This window comes from Schistocerca americana, chromosome 7 (assembly GCF_021461395.2).
Source record: "Schistocerca americana isolate TAMUIC-IGC-003095 chromosome 7, iqSchAmer2.1, whole genome shotgun sequence".
In the NCBI taxonomy this organism is placed as follows: Eukaryota; Metazoa; Arthropoda; class Insecta; order Orthoptera; family Acrididae; genus Schistocerca; species Schistocerca americana.
In genome coordinates this window covers 82515632-82533370 of record NC_060125.1, presented here as the reverse complement: position 1 = coordinate 82533370, position 17739 = coordinate 82515632, and positions in this window count along the sequence as shown.

Below are 17739 nucleotides of genomic sequence, written 5' to 3'. Positions count from 1 at the left end.
GATGCCTGATATGTATAGATATGACTCTGACAGGTGACACATACGTAAGCATCTTGTCTGGTCACCTGCATCCATTCATGTCCGTTGTGCTTTCCAGTGGACTTGGACAATTCCAGCATGACAATGTGATACCCCACACGTCCAGAATTGCTACAGAGAGGCTCCAGGAACACTCTTCTGAGTTTAAACACTTTCGCTGGCCACCAAACTCCCCAGACATAAACATTATTGAGCTTATCTGTGATGCCTTGCAACATGGTGTTAAGAAGAGATTTCCACCCCCTCAAACTCTTACAGATTTATGGACAGGCCTGCAGGATTTATGATGTCAATTCGCTTCAGCACTACTTCAGACAATAGTCAAGTCCGTGCCATGTCATGTGCTCACAGGGGCCCTACGTGATATTAAGCAGATGTACCAGCTTCTTTGGCTCTTCAGTGCAGCACACTAAAGGTCACTCACCGACGGGAGGGCTTCTCGTGAGACATTGTGGATGTCTTTAACTCCTCGTTCTCCTCCTTTGAAACCAAAAATTATGCAATTTAAAATATTATCCATAATTTGAAGTTCACCATACTCATGGAAAGCATAATTTGCAAGATCACACTTTGTTACTAAGTTTTTACAGTGATCCATTCCAGTTCTTATTCAATTTGATGTCCAGAAACTTTTTGGAAGGTCAAAACCAGCACCAATGCTGATGTGTGAAATATATTTGTGTTGCTTCCCGCTGGGCTGCCTGCTAGTTTGGCTAGTATAGAGTTTCTGGATTTCAGTTTTTACTTCCCTACTTCTGTGTAGTGCCTGTAGGAAAGTGAACGGTCAAGTTTAACTCCAAAGTATTTATGGGTGTTTTCATGTTGAATTGGCTCTCTACTGAGTTTTAGGGGCATCTTTGTGATAGATTCTTTATTGTTGAAATGCCTAGTGATACTTATAGATTTGTAAGGACTCTTTTTGAGGTGCCATTTGGTATAATCCTCATGAAGAATATGTAGATCATTATTCGAAGTAGCTTCTTTTATTGTGTGGCAATTGCTACATCACTGGTACAGGCAAATTCATGTGACTGTGTATTGGGTAACTTGAAACTCAAGGGGATGAGCACTCAATGTTGTGCTAGGCCACTGTGAAATTTTCTGACACTGCTTATTTTATCTCTCAAAATAATTCTGTACATTCTCTCTACTAGCATAGGCTTCATGATCTCCAGTATTTGCTTGCATTTTGTGACTTCTGTGAGTTCCAGACTGTATCACATGCTGATGATAAATCCAGTAGCAATACTACTGTCTTCACTGCATCTTGGACACCTCTTTCTATGTATGTGGACAGCGTCAATACTTTCTCACAGAAGTTGCTAGTTTATGGAAACCATCTTGTTTTACTGGCAGTACCTTTCCGCTAAGTGGCATTAACCTTGAGTCCAATATCCTCTAAAACAGTTTGTAGATAGGGTATAGTAGAGGGATAGGTCTTAAGTTCTTTAGATAGTCTCCTGTTTTTCCAGGTTTAAGTACTGCTATGTTTTTCACTTGTTTCAGAGCAGTTATCTATGTCATCAGTATCAGTCACATGTGCAATTTCTATTTTTCAGAGCGTTTTCTAAATAGATCTTAAGCTTTCTGATTTACTTTTTTTCTGAACTGCTAATTTTTATTTTTGATGTTTTCTTAAGTGTGAAAGTAATCTGGCTTGGCAAGACACTGATAGCTCCATCTTTCATCTGGTTTGCTCCTCTCAGTTTTCATAGTAAATTCCATCCCTTATGACTACAATGTGTAAAGTTAAGAGAGGATACTGTCTCTTGCCATCTGTTTCTTCGTTCTTGTCCAAGAGCTTGGTTGTACACCAAGTGCTAAACTATGCACATGCATGCATATATCTAAACAATACGTTAAACATGTCTCTCACTAACAGGAAACATGGAGAATATCTAGCTACAAAAGATGCAGCAAGTGTATCCATAGAAAATTTATGTGTAGCAAATGAGGTGCAAAATCACCTATTTACAAAATTCAAGGAGTCTTGTATCACAGTTTAGTACAGAACTTACAAGCTGGTACTCACTTGAAGAAGATGAACCAACTTACAACTAAGACAATTCTAAGTCAGTTATGAGTAAGCATGGTGCAAGTGAAGACCATCTAGGAAGATGGAGCCTGAAGCATGAGGTGACAGACCTCATGACGAGGGGTCGGATCCTAGACATGAGGCATATTTTGGAATGCTTTGCTAATAAGTATGTTGGTTTTTTACCTTGGTACTGGGCTGACACACTGGTGGTTTCCAGACAACCCCCCCCCCCTCACCCATTCCCCCCCCCCCCCCCCAAAAAAAAAAGCAGAGAGGGAGAGAGAGAGAGAGAGAGAGAGAGAGAGAGAGAGAGAGAGAGAGAGAGAGAGTAAATTTTGGGACAGGGTGGGAGAAGTACTCCCCCACCACTCCCACCTCCTCTGGCAACTTCCTCTTTTCTCAACACTAATGATACACTTTGTTTAAAAATTTAGATTGTTATGGGTTTTATTGGAAGTTATACTTGCTAAAGGAAAGTACTACCGAGTCCATATCAATCTTTGAATATTGGATAGTATATTATACTGTGAGAGGAATTTGACAGAGGCCTGGAACACATACTTAATAAGTCAAATCATGGCCTCAGGAGCAGAAACATTACCTCAGAACTGTTCAGGTCCTTGGAAGATAAAACTATTCCACTTGGTAGGGAATATGCAAGAGAAGGGGAAAATACTCTCAGAATTCAAGAGGACTAGAGCAACTTGTGAGTGTAACTATGATTTGTGAGCTACTTGTGTGAGTATCAATGAAATTACAGGAACTTGCAGAGGTAGCTATGAATTGCAAGCACTTGAAGGAGTAACAATGACTTGCAAGCAACTTGTGGGAGTAATTATGACTAGCAAGCAACTTGCGGGAGTATCAAAGAAATGTGAGCAACTTGCGGGAGTTACTCTAAACAGCGAACAACTTGCAGTAGTGTCTATGAAATGCCAGCAACTTCCGAAGGTATCTATGACTTTCGAGCATCTAGTGGGAGTATCTATAACTTACAAGCAACTTTTGGGAGTAAGTATGATTTGTGAGCAACTTGAAGGACTAACTGTGACTTATAAGAAACTTGTGGTAGTGACTATGACTTGTGAGCAACTTGCAAGAATGACTATGACTTGTGAGAATCCTGTTGGAGTAACTATTACTTGCGAGAAACTTTGAGGAGTAGCTATTTTGTGAGCAGCTTTTGGTGGTAACAGTGACTTGTGAGAAACTTACCAAAGTGACTCTGAATAATTATTCTTCTGGGAGTAAATATGACTTGAGAGCAACTCACAAGGATAACAGAAAGTTATGAGCAGCTTTTGACTGTAACATTGATTTGCGAGCAACTTGTTGTAGTAACAATGAATTGTGAGCTACTTGTAGGAGTAAGTATGAATTGTGAACAACTTACAGGAGTGACTGTGACTTAGGAGCAACTGGTGGAAATACTTATGACTTGTGAACATATTGTTGGTATAACTATGACTTGTGAAAAATCTGCAGGAGTAACTATGACTTGCAAGTAGCTTTTGCTGGTAACAATGATGTGTGAGCACCTTGTGTTAGTCACTCTGAACAGCGAGCAATTTGTGGAAATAACAATGACTTGCGAGCAGTTTCCTGGAGTAACTATGACTTGGCTGCACTACATGACTTTTGTGCAAATTGCAGAAGTGACTATGATTTGCAATGAACTTGTGGGAAGAACTAGGAGTTGAGAGCAACTAGCAAGACTAACTATAGCTTGCAAGCATTTTGTTTTAGTAACTATGACTTGTAAGGAACTTGGGGGAATAACTATGACTTGCAAGCAACTTTTGGTGGTAACAATAACATGCAAGCAACTCGTACGAACAACTCTGAATCACGTGCAACTTGTGAGAGTAGCTATGACTTGCGAGGAGTTTGTGGGGTTAACTATGACTTGTGAGCAGCTTCTTGGATTAACTACATCTGCGCAGTGCCAATGGTACTGTTACCGACGACTGTGCCGCTAAAGCGGAGTTATTGAATGCAGTTTTCCAAAATTCCTTCACCAGCGAAGACGAATGGAATATTCCAGCATTTGAAACACGAACAGCTGCTAGCATGAGTTTCTTAGAAGTAGATACCTTAGGGGTTGCGAAGCAACTCAAATCACTTGATACGGGTCCAGATTATATACCGATTAGGTTCCTTTCAGATTACGCTGATACAATAGCTCCCTACTTAGCAATTATATACAACCACTCGCTCACCGATAGATCTGTACCTACAGATTGGAAAATTGCGCAGGTCGCACCAGTGTTTAAGAAGGGTAGTAGGAGTAATCCATCGAACTGCAGACCTATATCATTGACGTTGGTTTGCAGTAGGGTTTTGGAGCATATACTGTATTCAAACATTACGAATCACCTCGAAGGGAACGATCTATTGATACGTAATCAGCATGGTTTCAGAAAACATCGTTCTTGTGCAATGCAGCTAGCTCTTTATACGCACGAAGTAACGGCCGTTATCGACAGGGGATCTCAGGTTGATTCCATATTTCTGGATTTCTGGTAAGTTTTTGACACCGTTCCTCACAAGCGACTTCTAATCAAGCTGCGGGCCTATGGGGTATCATCTCAGTTGTGCGACTTGATTCGTGATTTCCCGTCAGGAAGGTCGCAGTTCGTAGTAATAGATGGCAAATCATCGAATAAAACTGAAGTGATATCAGGTGTTCCCCAGGGAAGCGTCCTGGGACCTCTGCTGTTCCTGATCTATATAAATGACCTGGGTGACAATCTGAGCAGTTCTCTTAGGTTGTTCGCAGATGATGCTGTAATTTACCGTCTATTAAGGTCATCCGAAGACCAGTATCATCAGTTGCAAAGCGATTTAGAAAAGATTGCTGTATGGTGTAGCAGGTGGCAGTTGACGCTAAATAACGAAAAGTGTGAGGTGATCCACATGAGTTCCAAAAGAAATCCGTTGGAATTCGACTACCTGATAAATAGTAACCGTCTATTAAGGTCATCCGAAGACCAGTATCAGTTGCAAAGCGATTTAGAAAAGATTGCTGTATGGTGTGGCAGGTAGCAGTTGACGCTAAATAACGAAAAGTGTGAGGTGATCCACATGAGTTCCAAAAGAAATCCGTTGGAATTCGACTACCTGATAAATAGTACAATTCTCAAGGCTGTCAATTCAACTAAGTACCTGGGTGTTAAAATTACGAACAACTTCAGTTGGAAAGGCCACATAGACAATATTGTGGGGAAGGCGAGCCAAAGGTTGCGTTTCATTGGCAGGACACTTAGAAGATGCAACAAGTCCACTAAAGAGACAGCTTACACTACACTCGTTCGTCCTCTATTGCTGCGCGGTGTGGGATCCTTACCAGGTGGGATTGACAGAGGACATCGAAAGGGTGCAAAAAAGGGCAGCTCGTTTTGTATTATCACGTAATAGGGGAGAGAGTGTGGCAGATATGATACGCGAGTTGGGATGGAAGTCATTGAAGCAAAGACGTTTTTCGTCGCGGCGAGATCTATTTACGAAATTTCAGTCACCAAGTTTCCCTTCCGAATGCGAAAATATTTTGTTGAGCCCAACCTACATAGGTAGGAATGATCATCAAAATAAAATAAGAGAAATCAGCTCGAACAGAAAGGTTTAGGTGTTCGTTTTTCCCGCGCGCTGTTCGGGAGTGGAATGGAAGAGAGATAGTATGATTGTGGTTCGATGAACCCTCTGCCAAGCACCTAAATGTGAATTGCAGAGTAATCATGTAGATGTAGATGTAGTGAACAACTTGTGGGGGTAACTGTGACTTATGGGCAATATGTGGAAGTAACTATGGCATTAGAGCAACTTGCTTGCATAACTTATGATATGTGAGCAGCTTTCAGGTGTAACAAAGACTTGCGACCAACATGTGAGAGTATATCTGAATAGTAAGCCAGTTTCAGACTAACTAGGACTTGTGAGCAACTTTTGGTAGGAACTATGAATTGTGGGCAACTTGTGCCAGTAACTATGAATTGCGAGAGGCACAATCACATTGTCAACGGTGAACATGTGCAAGTTTAGAAATTCTGAAATAACCCTGATGGATTTGTTACTCGGGTGACATCCAGGGACTAGTCGATGTTAGAAGTCACTAGTCTCTGTTAACTGACCCACTCAGCTGCTAGTGATGCTCTACTGATAACACACCTCACCCTGCTTCTATACTGGTGGGTTCACATCTCTTGACATCTAGTGGTCAGTTCCATATTACATAGGGGTGTCGGTCTATCGATTTTCATATGATTTTGAAACACAGCCCTGTTGGTTTTTGAACATTTTTGAACGCATTCGAAGTTGATTTATGAACGAATCATAAGCTGATTTTTAAATGTGTGTGTATTTTATGTGATGTCTCTGTTAGGGGAATCCCCATCGCACCTAGAAATAAACAATTTTCCCACGGACAAAAAGGGATGGGGCTATAAGAGCTAAGTCGAATAAACCCGAACGGGTGAATGTCAATCGCTGTTTGTTTATGTGGTTAACTGGGTGCATGAATGATAATGTATTTGAACCGTAGACACTCAGATTTTAAGAAGAATGTTACGTTTTCAAAAAAAGAAAGACCAGACATATGTGATTATTATTGAATTATTACTGAGTAACTCATGGTTGCAAATTATTTACAGAGAAACTGAAAATCTGGTACGAACCTCAAGGAACATTAGTTAGGGCCCCAGGGAAGATCAAATAACTTGCAAGCAATACTGGCACTATGACTAACTTAGAAGACAGTCTGAAGAAAGACAAATATATGTTTACAGCATTTGTAGATTTGATGATTTTGGCTGGACTACACACTTTCAAATTTTCAAGGTAAGTAAAATAAATGGAGCGAAAAGTTATCTACAACTCATACAGAAACAAACTGCAATTACAGGAGCTTCATGGGATAAAAGGGAAGCATTAGCTGGGAAGGGTGTGAGACAGGGTTCTAATTTATCCCCAGTTTTTTCTTTCTGTACACTGTGTAAGTTTTGAAGGAAACCAGGCAGAAATTTGGATAGGACGTTAAAGTTGAAGGAGAAGAAAGAAAAACTTTTAGGTCTGACAATGCTACTGTTGTTCAGTCAGAGAAAGACTTGGAAGAGCAGATGACCGATTGGTAAGTGTCTCGGAGGAGATTATAAGACTAATTTCAACAAAAGTAATGCAAAGTTGATGGAATGTAGTCCAGTTAGATCAGGTTATGTTAAGGGAATGAGATTAGGGAAATAGACAATAAAAGTAGCAGATGAGTTTCGTTATTTGGGCAGAAAAATAAGAGGATGATAGGTGAACTAGAGAGGATATAAAATGCAGACTTTGACTGTGGCTAATCAACCAGGCCCAGATCTAGAGGCGTGGGGGGAAGGGTAAACCGGGATATCTGGCCCGAGGGCAATTTCAGGGTCGCCAAATTCATATTCATGAAGAAAACAGCCTTGTTTCACAAGGTACCTAGCATTCACCTCACGTCGGTCTATCGATTTTCATATGATTTTGAAACGCAGCCCTGTTGGTTTTTGAAAGTTTTTGAACACATTCGAAGTTGATTTATGAACCAATCATAAGCTGATTTTTAAATGCGTGTGTAGAGCATGTGATGCGTCTGCTAGGGGAATCCCCAACGCACTGTAACATTATGTGATTGCCTTATCATTTTAAATCATTCGCTAATCGAGCAGTCGCTCGGCAACAGCTACAGTTAGCAAATAATGTTGCGAGAATGTAAAAGGTGAACGACCTGTGACGTAACTTGGTTATTGTCGAAGCGCCGTCAGAGATGCAGTGAGTTATTGACTTTGAAAACCGCGGCGCGAAAAACGGACAGAAGAAGAACACTTCTACACATTTTTTTTTATGTACGAGATATTCTCGATGAACAGTTACTCATTCTTCTCTTGTCTCTTGTAACTTGTGTCGGACGCGCATATCTTGCCGCCGTATTATTATCGTTAAAAGTAATATTGTTTTAGTGTAAAGTAAATGTGTAATACTAAAACTGCCTAGCAGTAGATTTTTTGTGCGACGTGTATGTGAAAACGTCAAAGGAATTGTTTTCATTACGAGAAGTGCCAGTCAAAACGGCATCCATGTTAAATCCTTCATTGCAGTGTAAGTTCATCTATTAATTGCCATAAATTCAGAGTTAAATGGAACTGGTGTATGGACTATTTATTTAATATAGAATCTATGTCTCACTCCTTCATGAAGTTATTTAATTTTCTTTATGTTTCTGCCAAATAGAGAGTTCACAGTCACGAATTCTTTCGTCGAAATCGGACGGAAGTTGTATGCGGCGAAATATTTTCTCCGCGCCATATTCTACTGGTAAATGCATGATAAACTACGGTCCCTTAGGAAATTCATGTTGAGCTATCCAAAAATAATTATATTTTGAATAGGCATTTACTCTCCTCTGCAATGCAACTTCCGACTGATCAGACGATCAAACAAGAAACAGCCGCACACGGTCGGCGTTCGCAAATATGTTTCCACCGCTCATTATAGCTACATGTTACAGCACAAAAGTAAACATATTGTTATAATTAGCGACTACGAACGGGGACATTTATAACTGTATGTTTATGTATACACATTACGTAAACATATCGTTATAATTGGCGCCCGAACAGGGACATGAATTAAAAAAATAAAAAATAAACTGAAAGGAATAAAAATTTATATAAGATACGCATTGTGGGAATATTCATAAGGAATTGTAGCTAATCTTGCGCTTTTTATTTGTCACATGGCATCAAACACCATCCAATAAAATTTCCATTGAGCGAAAGAAACGAGATATTCAGAGTAAATTACGGAAGAGAGATTTTTTTTTTTTTTGGAACCGAATTTGTGCGAAAATCTAGTTGCAACGCCCAAGGCAGTCATCAGTAACGTAAGTTAAAATTTCGTTAGCCGTAGCCAAGCTTCCTTAATTTCAGCCGACATTAATCAATTTGTGACGATCTTTAGTAGTTGCAGTAAAATTTGCTTTGAATTCAGTAGATTCCATTTAGTAGATTAGTAATTTCTTCAAGTATTGTTTAAATTCCATTGTTGTGTTTTGCATATCATTTGTTTTTAAATGTCCGCTGCCTGTTCACGGAGCTGACCAGCCTTAGTTTTCATTTGTTTTGAACAGTGTGCAGCCATACTTTCTTTACGGTCCAGAATAGCCTCTTGTTCTCGTGACGTGCATCTCGTGACATTCCGATCTTATGACGTAGCAGTGACAACTGACTCGCAACCGATAAATTACATCTCTGTCGACAGCTGACGGCCGTAGCTCAAACGAACTTCATTGTCTTACTGTTTGTAAATAAGTGAGCTATGGCAAACCATAAAATGTCATCACTAGATTCAAATGAACAGAATGAAACGAGTGAAGTGCCGCGTCGCTTACGGTCCCGCAGAGTAATTAGTAGGGCTGAGACACCAATCGAAACAATTGTAGAAAGTGAAGTGGGAAATCTTACGGACTTTAGTGCCTCACACCATAATGTTACTGGTACTGAACTAGACAATGCCAGCATAGTTTCTGCCACTAGTAGTCGTAGCCATATACCGGTTACAAGGGAGGCAGGTGAAAGCAATCCAGGGGTAGTGACAGACGATGTATTCAAACAGCTACTGAGTCAAATAAGTCAAATGATGCAGGACGGAAATCGCCAATTGAAAGAGGAAAATCGCCAAATGGTGAATTCCATTAAAAATGATTTGAAAGACGAAAATAGACAAATGTTAGCCTCGCTTGAAGATAAACTTTCTACAGTAAGCGAAGAAATAAAAACTGTTAGAGAAAACGTAGCCAAAGAAGTAGCAAAGCAAGTTAAGGATGCTGTTTCTCAAATGCGAAGTGGAATAATTTTCGAACTGAATGACACTTTAGCTACCATGCAAAGCGGACAGCTGACATCCGAAACGCAACCATGAATCTTGACTCCACCTTAACCACGGTTAATCACAGATTAGACAGAGTAACTACGCAGGTAGAAAAACTAACCGAGGGAATGTCAACCTTGACTCTGGAAACGGAAACGAAAGTAAAGGAGAGGCTACATAGTCATGAGAGAGAATTTAGAGAAAAGTATGAGAACTGGATTGCTGGAAAGGACAAATTTGTCGAAGATAAAATTAACAAAGACCTAGTAGAGACTGTGAAAGCAACCACTCTCGGTATCTTGTCAGCTCCTGGAAGCTCCGGAGATACCGTAATGTCTGAACTCGGTAGCATTAGGCGTACCGTTCAGCAAGAATTACCAAATTGGAAGCAACAGGTAACGGAACAGCTAAATAACCTGAAGGCACAAGTGAGTAGTGTTCCCGAATACAGAGACCGAATTATCCTAACTCTTTAGCCTCAGAGGAAGAAGATGAATTATTTCCGCAATTCCGAATACCTGTTGCATCTAATGAACACACTTCACCACCACATATTCCAGTTAGTCACCGGAACCAAGAATCTGACTCAGTAGTAAAAATGATGAAGGAAGAAAGCATGATAAAGCATCGAGTTTTTCAAACCTTTAACCCGGAAAAACGAAATATCCACCCAATTGTTTTTCTTCGTGGATTCTCTGGCATTTTTCCAAATTCGTGGACTGATAGACAGCGTATCCAATTTTTTACCGGATATATAGGTGGCGAATCGGCAATATGGGGAACCGAAATGGTTGATAAGTGTCGAACATATGAGGAGTTTGAGCACTGTTTCCTTAGCAAATTTTGGAGCGAAGGTGTTCAGAAGCGCCTTCGTAAAGAAGTCTATAATGCAGAACAATTTGACCCCAGGAATAGTAGCCTGAGAAAGTACTTCGAAAAATATCTTGGCAAAATCAGGTATTTGGATAACCCTATCAATAGTAATGATGTAATTATGATTCTCAAGTCTAAATTAGCCATTTCGATTCGTGAAAAGCTGATAGCCATACCAGATGATGATCCAGATACCTTTCTGTCGATATTAGATTCCCTAGACCTGATCTATGAGGACATGAGAGCTAACAAACCGCGGAATACTCCGCACAATTCTTGGCCACAACATTACGAGAGTAACGGCTATGAAAAGTCAGGGAACGGTTACAAAAATAGTAACGATTGGCAAAACGGAAATAAAGGCAATGGGTATCCGCACAAAAGGAATAGACATAATCAACACAACCGATTCAATCCCGTGTATAACACGACTGGTAACCAGTACGGCAATCAACAGTACAAGCAGAAGTTTGGAAACGGTTTCAGTCAAAAAGGTTGGCAACAGCAGAGCGGATCGCAATGGAATGCACCGTACTCGCGCAGCCAACACTCAAATTACGGGCAGCAACAAACAGCTGATAACGCCCACTCATACCAACGCAACTCCGCGCCTAGTAAAAATCAAGCGCAGGGAATGCACAGAAACACACAGTTTAACGGCAAACCACAGTGTGAAGGTAGATTTCACAGTAACAATTCCGGAAATCATAATAGTAATAAAAATCATCAGACCCTGGGAAGGCATTACAATCCCCCTGTATTTTTCGCAAACGCGGAAGACAGTAACACGTATTGGACACCAGGACAAACGCAGCAACATTTTGACACAAGGTTTGTGCATAACAGTAATTTTGTTCCTCAGTGTTCTCAAAATGTCAGATTGGTCGAACTTTCTAATGATGAAGGCCAATCAAAACCACACAAACAGGAAAACTAAGTTCAGCATCTGAAAGCTCTCTAAGTGATGCTGTGAGACAGAATGGGGGCGACCACTTCGACGGAGAGACTAACCATGACGTACTTGTACTGAGATACAATGACGGGATTGACATGAGACAAGAATTATTACAAGAGGAAGAAACGACTGACGGTGATGAACCGATAGATGACCAAGTGCAAGCTATGACAAAACTTCCTATAGCCGGAATTTTGACGGCTGTAATCCTAGATACAGGTGCAAATATTAATGCTATGTCCTTATGTTTCTATAAGCAAATTAGTACATTAATTAAAATTCCAACATTACCCGTCCAAGGATGTCCAATAACAGGAGCCATCGGCTCCCAGACACAAAAGGTCAGTATACAAGCTTGGGTACCACTGGAGATTCAATCAATACCCATAAAATGTATTTTCCTCGTTGTCAAGAATTTGGCAGTGCCATGTCTCTTGGGAATGGATTTTCTACGACGATATAGAGCCCGAATAGATCTTTATATAGGCATTTGCACACTGTTAGTACAGCAAACAGAAGTTGCACTGGAGTTAGTGAAAGAAAGAGTAAAAAACTTTGGCACTTGTAATAGCATTAGATTACAAAGGATAGGCAGAAAACCTCCTTGTCGTAATCATTTCAATTTGTTTTATGGTAACTGTGATACATTTAATGATACAATAACAGTCAGTGGCTTACCCTCTCAGCAGGAAATAACCAATAAGACTACAGAATCAACAGAGTTATCCGAACCTCAGCGACAGGAATTATTGAGTTTGTTGTCACACTATATCAACGTGTTTTCAATACGACCCGGTATTATAAAAGACTATGAATATACTATGGAAGTGGTGCCGCACCAAACTTTCTGTCGCACGACATATCCCATACCGTATGCAAGAAGGGAAGCAGTTCGTAATGAAATTAAGAAAATGTTGAACTGGAAAGTCATAGAGTATTCTAATTCACCATATAGTAGCCCCTTGTTGACAATTTTGAAACAGGATAACACCGTACGACTCATACTTGACGCACGAAACATAAATAAAATTCTTGTGCCAGTACGAACGAGACCTGAAGCGATTGAAGAACACCTCCAGAGATTTTATGGAATTAAATATTTGAGTAGCATAGATTTGAAAATGTCATTTTGGCAAGGGAGACTAAATCCTAACTCACGAAAATATACGGCATTTATCTTCGCCGGCAGATCCTATCAATCTCAGGTCATGCCTTTTGGATTGAATGTTAGTTCTGGAGTGTTCATCTCTGCCTTGGATCATGTTCTTGGTCCAGATCTTATTGATGAAGTCACTCTCTCCGTTGATGATCTTTTAATTGCCACTAAAACTTGGGAAGGCCACGTTGAACTAATACAGAAAGTGTTTCAGCGATTCCTGGAATACGGAGTCACTGCCAACTTGCAAAAGTCACACTTTGGCCGAGCCGAAATCAAATTCTTAGGACACGTCATTTCATCTGACGGAATCCGTCCTGATCCGACTAAGCTAAGTGCAATTAAAAATTTTCCTATCCCATCTTCAAAGCGACAACTTAAAGGTTATCTTGGACTCGCTTCATTCTTCAGAAGATTTTTACCAAAGCAAGTAATGAACAACCCTGATTTATTGAAATTGTTAAAGAAAAATACTCAGTGGAATTGGACTGACGACTGTCAAAAGGCATTCCTCGATATCAAAGAAGCTTTGTTAAATAGCAACATTCTTTATCATCCAGATATGGATAAGGAATTTTGTGTGTCATCTGACGCAAGTTTTCAGGGATTAGGCGCATGTCTCTTCCAGATCCACGAAACCAATGGAAAACCAGACATCAGAGTAATTAGTTTTGCTAGTAGGGTTCTTACAGAAACTGAACGATCCTATTCTGTTACTGAGTTGGAAGCTCTTGCAGTAGTTTGGGCTTTCAAGAGATTCAACTACTACAACAATGGCAAGAAAATCAAAGTCTATTCTGATCATCAGGCTCTTAGTTTTCTTCTGACGTGTAAACTCCTACATCCTCGCTTAACGAGGTGGTGTCTTTTCTTACAGGAATATGACTTCGAATTAATCTACATAAAAGGCAAAGATAACATCATTGCGGATGCTCTATCTCGCATGCCTGACGGCTCTTCGGACAGTACTGAACTTTTGGAACAAATGTCAAATTACAGAATTCTTTTGATGAAGGATCCAATACATCGGAAATATTTTCTTGATCTTTGTAACTAGATTGTCCAATTGCAGGAAACTGATCCAAAATGGAGAGGTGTGAAACAGATCCTCGAAACTAATCCTACCCATCGCATGTGCAAATACTACAAATTGCATAATCAAGTTCTTTTCCACCGAACATCACTGTCATCAGAAAATTGGCTAGTATGCATTCCGCAGGAATATGTAGAACACTTACTCTGGTATACACATATTTCGTGGGGACACTTTGGTCCAGAAAAGTGTAAGCGTAAAATAGCAAAGTACTGCTACATCCCTAACCTTCATAGCAGAATTCACAAGCTCTTGAAACACTGTATCATTTGTCAAAAGGCAAAACCTTTTAATCTTTCGAATATACTGCCTTTGAATCCTATTATCACAGAGAAACCTAGACAAATCCTAGGCATAGATTTGGCAGGACTCCTCCCACTAGGTCGTGGAGGACTAAGGTACCTTGTAGCTGTCATTGATCTATTTACCAAACATTTGAGATTGTACTCTATGAGATCTGCAAATACTCAACTAATCATCAATCGTTTAGAACGTGACTACTTTCCTAGATTCGGAAAACCTGAATCAATTTTCTCAGACAATGGGTCTAACTTTGTCTGCAAAAGATGGAGACTTTTCTTTGCTAGTCATCAAATTAGGCAAATCCATATCTCCAAGTTTAGACCGCAGTCGAACCCGACTGCGCGGGTGTTCAAGGAGTTTAATCGTTTTATTCGTACTTATATACCAAATCAGCAGACTCGCTGGGTTGACTTTGTGTCACCTTTCGAGGAAATTGTGAATAATCTACCACACCTGTCTACTGGTTTCACTCCGAGTGAGTTGATGTCTTCTGACCAAGAGAAAAATGAATGGGTCAATTCAATTCCTAAGTGTAACAACACAAATGCTAGTTTAGACGCCAGAATAAGACAAGCTCTAACAACGTTGACCACCCAAGCCAATTTACGCAAGAAGGCGTATGACAAACATATTAATAAGGTGTTAACTTATAAAGTAGGCGAAAAGGCCTTGCTAAAAACACACTTTAAACCATCGTTGCTCTTACGCAAAAATCGAAAATGGCGAAGTATTTTTGAGGGACCTTACGAGATCCTTCGTATACCGCATACAGGTTGTTATCTGATTTCTGATCCCGCAAATGGAAAAATAAAAGGGTTATACCATCACTCTGATCTTAAAAAATATCATGCTACAGAATAAGTCAAAAGGAAAGCTTTATAATGCCAAGAGAAGGTTAGCCGCTAGTGACTAAGTGACAACTGATCTAACTTCGTAAAAAAAAAAAAAAAAAAATGCTTAGAATAAATTACACGACAGTGAGTCTATCTTGCTATACAGCAGAGAATTTAAAATATGTTATCTTGAGCCATAATTTAAGTACAGACAAGCTGATAAATAATAAAAAAAATAATTCTTGTTTAACAAAGAAAGCGATCAACTCCAAGAACTCTAGTTTTAAGATTTAGTTTTAAGGAGATAATATTTAAGAGAGAAAAATGAAATATAACGCGAAGGATGTGCCTAACAAGCCGGTTTCTGCGATATGAAATGCTAAAGAAGTGAAAATAAAACATAGTACGTAAGAATTTTTTTTTTTTTAAGTTCAAGGAGCAATGATCGAGAAATGAAATTTATTTTCGTCAAGGACAATGGTCGATGGACAATTATTGGTTCCTGATCCCACTAAAAAGGAAAACAAGTAACTAGTTTCTAAGTCAGCTATGTCTAGATTAAGTTCTAATGTACATAGAAATCTGGAACAGGTTCATGTCTGCATTCAAATAACGTAATGTTTACGAAGCATGTGAGTTACTTGGGTAAGTACCAACATGGCCACGAAAGCGCTATCCTTCAGCTAGATAAACAAAGTAGCATTAATCGTAATTGCAATACGCAGGTCAGATACATTCAAAGCCATAAGTGAAATAAATACCAAGTATAAGAGCGTAAGTGGCAAGGACAAAGCAATGATGACTGAAGGTCATATATAGAGGTCAATGCAGTGTAGCACGAGCAGGCGTCAAGGCGAGAATAAAATGACAATGACAGCCGGCAAAACAAAGTAGCTAGTTCTTAATTGGAGCGCGTACGCAGACGTACGGCGCAAAGGAAAATTAATTTCTAAGTCATAAGGAACAAGGAGTTCTTTGCTAGATTTCTTCTTCTATGTACTATTATATCTATGTCTTTCTTCTGAATTTGTTTAAATACCCTAACCCGCCTAAACCCGTCCCGTAGACTTGACGTCACAGATTGAGAAATGCGGTTGCCGTGGAAGGCTGGTTTGGCATACGATTTTCAAAAGGAAACGCGTGAACGAAATCGGGAAAAGCTAGTTTTGAAATGTCTTTATTTGTCCTTTTAAAGTCAATCCGAGACGCAAACCGAGATCGCGATAAGGAATTTGAATATTTTCTTGAATGGTGTTCTGTTCTCATGTGAGAGGGCGATCAAATGTGACTGATTCAAATGTGACTGATTGATCCTCACATCTAGTAAAGAGGAAATTTTTGTTGAAATGACAGTGATAACTTTAATGAATCTAACAAATAAAAAGAACGATTCAAATGAATTAAAATAATAATAATAATAATTGCTAACAGATCGGAGAAACTAATGTATTGTGACTGTGAACTAAAAGCATAATTAGTCTTAGAGAAAGTTGATGAACAATGTAAAGCGAAATGTTAAAGATAGTTACCAACAAAGTAACAGAAATTGAAATGGACGTGATAATCAAAGCTCTGAATTAGCAAGCTTCAAAGTGAGACAAACTATTTGATTATAAACTGTAAAAAAATTGTGTACATAGTAGTGTATAAGTGAAGGCTTAAAATGGTGTGGAAGTCTGCCACAGACACGAAGCAATGCATCGTTGTTATAAGTAAGTGATAATTTCATTCATGATGAAGATAAAAAGTGTTAAACGTGCAGATAGGCCGACGGACAATGATAGTCGGGTTGTGTAACCGAAGGCGGTGATGTGATTACGTGCAGTGCATCTGAAACCAAGTGTGTTAGCTGCTTTGCAAAGTGCGAGCGCAAGCCTACCTTAAAATCTTCAAAATCGGCTGGAAAATGTGGAGACAGGGATGGTTTCAATGGAGTCTCTGTCCCTGGTAATCCTCGTCCCTCCGCACCAGCTCAGCAAACCACAACACCATCGACGCAATGTGTTCGCTGAACCGTGCGCGGAAAAGCTGAAGTACCGCGTGGAGGCTGGTGAGCGCCTCGAGTTGCGATTCAGCTCTAACAATCAGCCTGTGTCAACGTCCATCGACGCAACAAACGCGTTAAATTTAAAGTAATGTATTAGCTCAGCACTCCCGCTGCAGTTCGACGAAACGGACTTTCCATGAAAGCCGCTCCCAAAATAAAAGACTCTTATATGAGTTCACAACATATCACATACTATGCTAATGTTATATCCCGTGAATGAAATGCGAACAGCCAAACCACACGCGAATAGTGACAAAGTCATTCCTATGAATCACAAGTCCTAAAATTAGATTTAAGCTTAGATTTTTGGCTAATGGGTATTTATATTTTTTTGTTACATGTAACGTGTGTACGTAACGTGCGAGTGAGACTCGCCCACCAGAGCTGATGAAAAGTTTTCTACTCGGAGACCCCAAAGTAGCGATCCAACTTCTCAAGGGATAAGCTTCACCTGGAGAAGAATCAAATTTTAACTTACCTGTCAAATACACAAACAATGAAAGCGTAAAAATGATGAC